At 33.3% G+C, this 7854-nt stretch overlaps 1 pseudogene across 1 annotated transcript in view; it reads right to left on the bottom strand.

Annotated features, from left to right (window-relative positions):
• The window catches only part of LOC143255223 (signal-induced proliferation-associated 1-like protein 2), a 56211-nt pseudogene continuing 48357 nt past the window's right edge, over window positions 1–7854 (bottom strand). The window contains exons 23-25 of the transcript XR_013030472.1: window positions 7455–7527; window positions 2229–2301; window positions 1–1081 (exon numbers count right to left, since the gene is read on the bottom strand). The product of XR_013030472.1 is annotated as a signal-induced proliferation-associated 1-like protein 2 (transcript). The remainder of the gene's footprint in view (window positions 1082–2228; window positions 2302–7454; window positions 7528–7854) is intronic.

Raw genomic sequence — 7854 nt, 5'->3', positions numbered from 1 at the left:
TTTAAACAAAGTACTTTATTATAGCCTGAAATTTTATATACATAATTATATACACAGAATTGAAGATTCACTAAACCTTCTGACTAGTGGAAGAACAGTTACAATAAGTGCTGATCCATGAAAAATAACAAATTAACAAAAACGTTTCAAAACAACCTGTTTTGAAAGATTTAAATATGTGTTACAAAAAGTCATATTTTATAAGAATTATTGCTGGCCCCTATTTAGACAGTAAAATACAACAGTAACCATAATAACTGACACTAGCCATTATCCTTGTTAATTTATTTAATGATCCCATATTTTCTATATATGCCTCTCTTTAGATGCTTCTTTGGTATAAAAAAAATCAATAAAGGTCACTTTATGAAGAGAATAAAAATTGAGCAGTTTTGTACATATGTGTGTGTATATATATATATATATATATACACACAAGACACCCCAATACAATTAACTTAATATCCAAGAAATTTAAAAGAATTGGGCTGGAATTAATTCTCAACACACACATCTCAGTTAAAACATGGTATACTTATTTTTCCTCTTTACTTTTACTTAAATAAGAGATAGCTGATCAATGTGAAATTTGACCATGATGCATGTATTTCAGTGCTGTTTTAACTAAGTTTTTGAAACTACTACCTCAAGTTGATGTAATACAAATATACAAGTAGCTAATAACTCTTATAAATTATCACTTTCTCTCAGTACTGATATTGAATATGTAAAGTTTTTTAATAATTAAATTTCTTAATCAAAAACCTAGTAAAATGAAGTGTAATAACAGGAAACAAAAATGAGTGCACATTAATTCAAATAATATTTAGTTTTGTATACAACTGTTGAAACATGCTTAATTAAAGGTAGACCATGGACTTTAAAGTAGTAATTTTACTGATTATGTCTAGCAGACAAAAAAGGGTTACTCTCTAAGGACCATCATTCAAATATTATTAAAAAACCATTCAGTAAATCTTCGAAGCTGGGCCGATGTGGACAGGGATTCCTCTTGTAACCTTAGGTTTTCTTCCTGAAGATGCTTCACTTGTTCCTCCAGAGTTGCTTTTTGACCTTGTTCCTACAGTGACAAAAACCTGAGTTTAATGTATGAATTAATAAAGGTACCCTATATGTATTTACAGAAGTAGTAACACTGTTGAAAACTTTTATTAGAGGCTTAATGTCCCTCAGATCAATTTTGTGTTATGTATTAAAATTACTAACCAAAATAGTAAACTATCTTAAAACCAATACTCACAGGTATTTTTACAGCAGCTATTATAATAACTGGTCTCTTTTAGCTTTGTCAAAGATGTTAATAGAAAACTAAAGTTTTTCACTTATAATGCTTACTCAGCAATTAAAATTAACAGAAATTTGAGTAAAACTTTCACGTTTCTGTATTTTATTGTATAATTTTACAAATATATTGGGAAGTTTGAAGCAATCTAATGACTATTTTAAAACACTTTTGTGAAGATAGTTTACCAATACTAAATTAGAAGTTTTTGAAGTATGTTTATTAGAATGATGAATTTGTTCAAGAAAAGGTTTCAGTTATTGCTATTAGGAATAGTTTAATAGATTTTTCCTTGGAAAGATTTGAAGTGGTCTTGATAACTAACTTTAAAGTTGGTTTGAAATTAGAATTAATTGCAATCACTAGTGAACAAATTTTGAATTACATTTTCATAAGTGTGTGCATCAAGTATGGTTGCTATATTTAGTTTTCATAAGAGGTTTAAATCATTCTACACAGAAAGGTATATTAAAAGCACAATGTTTAAACAAAAGTTATTTAGAAATATCAAATATGTCTATAATATTAAAATTTACTGAAAAGCACTTCAGAGTGTTAAAGCCATCACCAACTATTAAACTTGGACCAATAAACACATTGAACAGTTAATGCAATCAGTCTTCAAGGTACTTCAGAAGGTAGAAAAAGAAGAAAGCTATTTGCATGAAATGTTTATGTTTTTATACTATGTATCATTTTCAAAAGTAGAAATTTTAATTATATACTACAGAAACATTTTCAGAGAAGTAGAAACCATCCTTGAAAATCACTTGAGTTTTGGAACTCTTGCAGTTTTGGACAAATCCATAAATTATTATAATTCACTATTTTGACAACTATGATGTTATGAAAGAACTAGATCTGTATCTGATTTTACTAGTTTCAGGAACTTAAAAGTCAAAGATTATTAAATTTAACTTTATACCTTGGCTAGATCCTGTTGTAATTGATTTATTTTGGCTTCCAGTTCTTGAAGTTGATATGACCCTCCCAAGGCACTAGAAGGAAAAATTAGGAATAAATTGTTTTGTAGAAAAATGCTTAAGGACTATTTTTAACATTATTTGAAAAGTATACACCCCAATTTATTTGGTTTGAACACAGAAAAGCATAAATGTATATAATAATAGTTGTTAGTTTCTTCAGTTATTTTGGGAGATGTTATCATATTACTCAGGTTATATAAAATTTAAAATAGAAAATAAAAGTTATTTATAAAATCACGGAATTAGTTATTCATATCCTAACACATATCTAAAAGTCACTTTGATATAATTAAAGCCACAACTTGAATTCTGATACTAGATGTGTATTATTGTACATTTCCAAGCATCTAAAACAGCACAGCTAGAGTTAGGAAGGCTTAAACAGAATATAAAAAAAGAAAGCTATTTATATAAAACTTATTTGTACTTTGCACATTTCTAATGATGATATATAATAATATTACCCACAAATTTTATGCTTCAAAATGTGCTGAAGAGTTTTGTGTAGAAAGATTATGGAAAAGGAATATCATAATATTTAGATTCATGGAAAAATTAGCTAACAAAGAATTTTAATTCATTGATAATTTTGTTGTACTCAAGATTTACATGTGTTCTCTCTGTTATTGTATACAAAACAGCTTTTCTTTTTAACCCCAGAATTACCACTGTGGTCTATTTCAATCTCACTGGCTTTTTACATGTACTTCATTAAACTGTTTATGCACCGAACTGATCATGACATGTTGATTACAGGGTCCCACTATAATCATTACTGGAGACTCATATATTTTGGGTCTGCTCTTTATAGTGAATGTAAAACTACTCCATATGATGAAATATCTGGACTCTACCATGAGTGAACAGTATAATAATAAGTTAGTAATTTAAGAATTAATAAGAACTGGTCAGAAAGTTCAAAGTTATAATTTTCTTAAACTACAAATATATTTCCAACAGGTATTTCCCTCCAATCATAACATTAATTATTCTCATCATATGCTGCCATCTATATGGGCACCTTCCTACACTGCACTGAATGGTTATAGTAATTTTTGTGTGTAATCCACTCACAAAGGTGCCTCCACAATTGATCAGCCCAGAAACTTGCAACTAGAATATAGTAAGAATTTCCATACTCCACTAGAAGAAATGGGGTGAAAATGCATTAGAAAGTCTGAAGGAATGCCATCACTTGAGAAAGTGCAATGGGTTACCATGAAACCCTATTTTGAAAATCAGACCACACTGAGTTATTCAATACAAGGTATGACAGGAATGGGCAGCTATCCTCTACTGATCTAACTATGCAGTCCATGGGTGGTATGGTCCACAAGAGTCAAGTTTATGAAGTTATTCAACTAAAAGCAATCTTGTGGAACATCCCACCTCAACTATGAGGATGTAAGCATTGTGAAGTCATGGAAGTTAAAGTGTAAGACAACATGGCTGTACAGTGAAAATTTCTAATTCGAAAATACTTGGTTAGGTATTACTTGCCACAGAGTGGGGACCATATAAAAGAAGCAAGAGCTCCTGAGAAGAAAATAATGTATTAATATAGACCTACCAGGTCAAAGTTGCATTGAAGCTTGAAGACAAAAACCTGATAAAGAAGAAACTGCAATATAGTGTAAATAATGGATGATGAACATATTAGGTGTAGTCCACATGCCTAACTGTAGAAGTTCCTCCAATGGCCAATGAAGATGAGATGTGAGGGAAAAAGAGGAAGTGTCAAGTGTCAAATCTGATAAGACAAGGAGGAATAAGCCAATTAAATCAAATGCCAAACCCAACTGATGATGGTGGAAGGGGATACATCATGAAGAGAGGAAGACTGCCAAGGGATAAAGAGTTGGGAATGGACACCACAGAAGAAAGCTGTGCAGGCAACATAGCAACAAAGAGTACAGACCAGACATGGAAGTCTATTGGTACTTGAACAATTGTAGAAATGAAAAATAGAAGGAAGGAAAGCAGGCAAGAAAAAAGGTGTTATCCTCCCTAGCTGCTGAGGTCTTTGGAAGGAAAGAACAACCAGTATAAAGAAAATAAGTGGTGATAAAGAGTATGTGAAACATCTATGACAAATAAATCAGACCTTCAAAAGTTAAAAGGAGAAGGAAATATGTTTTAAAGGGGAAATGTTGAGCATGTTGAAATAGAATCAAACAAAGGTAAAGTGAGGGAATGTAGGACCACATTAATATTCTAGTCTGGAAGAAACATATTAACCTGGTAAGGACAGGGAAAGCAAACTGTTGACAGCATCATGGATTGGATAAGACAGTCTGATAACCTGAGACTGAGGAGACCACCCAATGAAGTAATCAGCTAGGAGGATAAACATAAAGAAATTTGTGGGTCCAATCCTGATTGAAGGCATTGACTGTCAGAATCTTAGAATGAGGTAAGGGTACCAAAAGAGGGGGAATTTGTGATTTATAGCTGTGGCAAATGCATCTACATGTGAAAACACCAACTGACTGCAACACTACTGGAACATGAGGGGATATCAAGACCATTCCGTTGGAGAAATTTTGTCAAGGCAGGAAAGGTGATGTAATGAGATTGAAAAAGCACATAGAACATGATATGCAATGAGATGAATGTGGAGCATGTGGGCCCAATACAGGAGTTCCAATGTATGAAAACAGAAATCTTAATCAGGTGCCTGTGAGGGAAATGAAAGGGCATGGTAAAGTAACAACTGCATGGAATGAATTTGTAGAGAAGAAGATTGGGCCCAACTGAGATAAATGTCAAAAAGACCCCTAAATGAACAAGATATTGGGTAAGATTTCTCCAGTTTGATTAACCAGCTCATATGAGCAGTCATGTGAAGGAACTGATGAGTATGGCTGGCCAACTTTAATTTGGTATCAGTCAGAAGAAACCTGTTCTCCATATAATAGTGGAATTGCAGACCCCAGAAAATAGTTGGTGAGCAAAAGCTCTAAGCACTCAACAGAAGGGGCAGAAGTAAGCCTGAAGGGTAGGGTGTAAAACTGGTAAACTACCTCATAATGGATGACCAAAGATACAGAGGAGACCATGTAGAGATAAGGTTTATGTTGATAAGCACTGGCGATGTCCATCTTGGTCATCTTAAAGCCCATAGAAAATGCTCACTGTAGGATAAGAAATGACTCCAAGGTAAAATGGGGCAGTTAAATGAATCAATCGAGGTGGGACAAATCAATAACAGGGCCAATAACAAGTCCCAGTTTTCTTGGGAACAACAAAGAGTCTGGTGAAGTTGGTGGAACTTATCAGCTGGTCTGCTGAGATAATAGATTTAGAATCATCTCTGACAGATGCTGGTGGAGGAAAGAAATGGATATAGGATACACAAGAGTTAGGGGAAAAAAAAACAAACGAGATCAAGAATCTTTCTGATAAAACCTGAATAACTCAAAGATACTTGATGAAAGAATGCTACTGATAATGAAAATCAGTTAGTTGAGCTCCTACCACAAAGTCACTAACATGGTTGGCTATATGATGTGTGTCTTAAAAATAATAAAACATGACATCCTAAGAAGGAGGGATAAGTGCAGGTTGAGAAGGGGTAGGATGGTAAATTGGAACAGGTGCCACTTTGGGCTCTGACTCTCCCAAATAGTATCAGCAGGCAACAATATTAGAAAGGATAGACTGTTGTTGTAATATGTTGTGACAAACATATTAATACTGTAAAACAGAGCCATATGTAAGTCCCAGAGTTTAGATACTGGTAAAAAGACACGAGCAAAGGCTGTATCACAACTTATAAGGTCCCAACAACAAAGAAACTACATATGCAAAGCTAGAGCCAAAGACAACAAATGAGATAACGTGAAGGAAAAAAGGAAGGGGATGTAACCAGAAAATCTCTCAGGATTTTAGTGGAGAGGTTCAGAGAGGATATGAATGGTATAAAAGTATGTAAAATAGTTGTGAGGGCAATATGAAGGTGGGAAAATCAGGTATGCATCAAACTTACAGGAGATTTGGGAACTGTCTCCCAAAGAGGTTAAACAGAGCCTAATAACTGTCAGCAAACTCATCCAAAGCTTGGGGGTAGGGGACAAGGCATGCTAATCCCATCACATAATTGTGAGGAGGGAATAAAACATCACATACCTGAGAAACAAAATCCAAAAATACTGTAACAGGCCTAAATGAATCCTTAGGAGGGACATGGAAAGGTACAGTAAAATCAGGAGACAGAAATACGTGATCTAAGTCCTTGCCAGCCTGAACAGGACTAGTATGTTTGGGAAGAAGTAAAGTAAGGTCTAGATATAGACATTAACCCATATAACATTCAATCTTCTTTCACCTAGGTTTGTACATAGAAGGCAGTACAATACAAGAATAGCTAATCTTGTGAGAGAAGAGACGTACTGTATGGAAAGGTCCTTTGGCCAATAAAAGTTTAAGTTGTTGTTTTTTCATGTACAGCTTCACTGACATTGTTGCCTGAATGAAAAAAAAAATATATAAAGAAAGGTTTCTATGTATTACTAAATAACTTAATCTCAAACAGCAAAAACTGTGCTGTACATTTCACTATTATTTAGTTGAGATCAAAATTCACAATAAAGGCTATACACACATTCACAACTTTCCTCAAGGAATTTGTGAGCTATACACCAGACCAACAGGAGATCAAATTTCATACTCAGCTCACCATGATGGTAGGCCAGTAACTGTTATAACCTGATCAGTTTATAACCTCTTGTCACACCAAACAAATTTTAAGATTCTGTAGGCCTACCTAGCTTATAACACTTTACATAAAAGTTTATATATACATAATTGTGGAATAGTAATTGATATTTGTTTGTTGAATTTCATGCAAAACAATACCTAATTCTGAAGTGATAGACTAGAGGAAAAACTACTCAACAGCTTTCACCATCAACTCTTGTGCTATTCTTTACCAACGAAAAATGAAATCATGTTATAATGCCTCCATAACTGAAACAGTAAGCATGTTCAGCAATAAGGTTTTGATCCTGCAACCTGCAGATTGTGAACAAAGCACCATAACCACTATAGTCCTCATAAATTTCACACAACAGTATTTCTGAATTGGCTATGAGAAAACAGATGTGTGGATAAGAAATGTATACATAACTAATAGCTAGCCATGGGAAACACGAATTGCATATTACCTTGCACTCTTTCCAAGTTTTTCACTGAGTTCTTCCAACCAACTTGCTTTGTTTTGCAAAGGTAGCCTTACATCTGAGAATATATAAAAACAAAAAATGAACTGAGATAGGTTAACCTAAGGATGTTTGTAATTAAATAACTAGATAATACACATGGTACTATTATAAATTTGCTTTTATTTTGTGTTTTTTCATGATACTGACACATAAAAGTGTACTGCAAACTTTCAGAATTAGTATTTTTTGTTATCAAAGAATTATATGAGAGAACTCTAACTACTACTGACAAGAATAACTTATAAATACGGTACACAAATAACAGTTCAATCAGAAAAGACATCTAAGTGAACAGAGTAAATTAATTTGAGAAATACAGTATTTAAGTGTTGTATCCATTGCT

The sequence above is a fragment of the Tachypleus tridentatus genome, chromosome 1 (assembly GCF_004210375.1).
Source record: "Tachypleus tridentatus isolate NWPU-2018 chromosome 1, ASM421037v1, whole genome shotgun sequence".
Taxonomy (NCBI): domain Eukaryota; kingdom Metazoa; phylum Arthropoda; class Merostomata; order Xiphosura; family Limulidae; genus Tachypleus; species Tachypleus tridentatus.
This window is presented reverse-complemented; position numbering and strand designations above follow the sequence as displayed.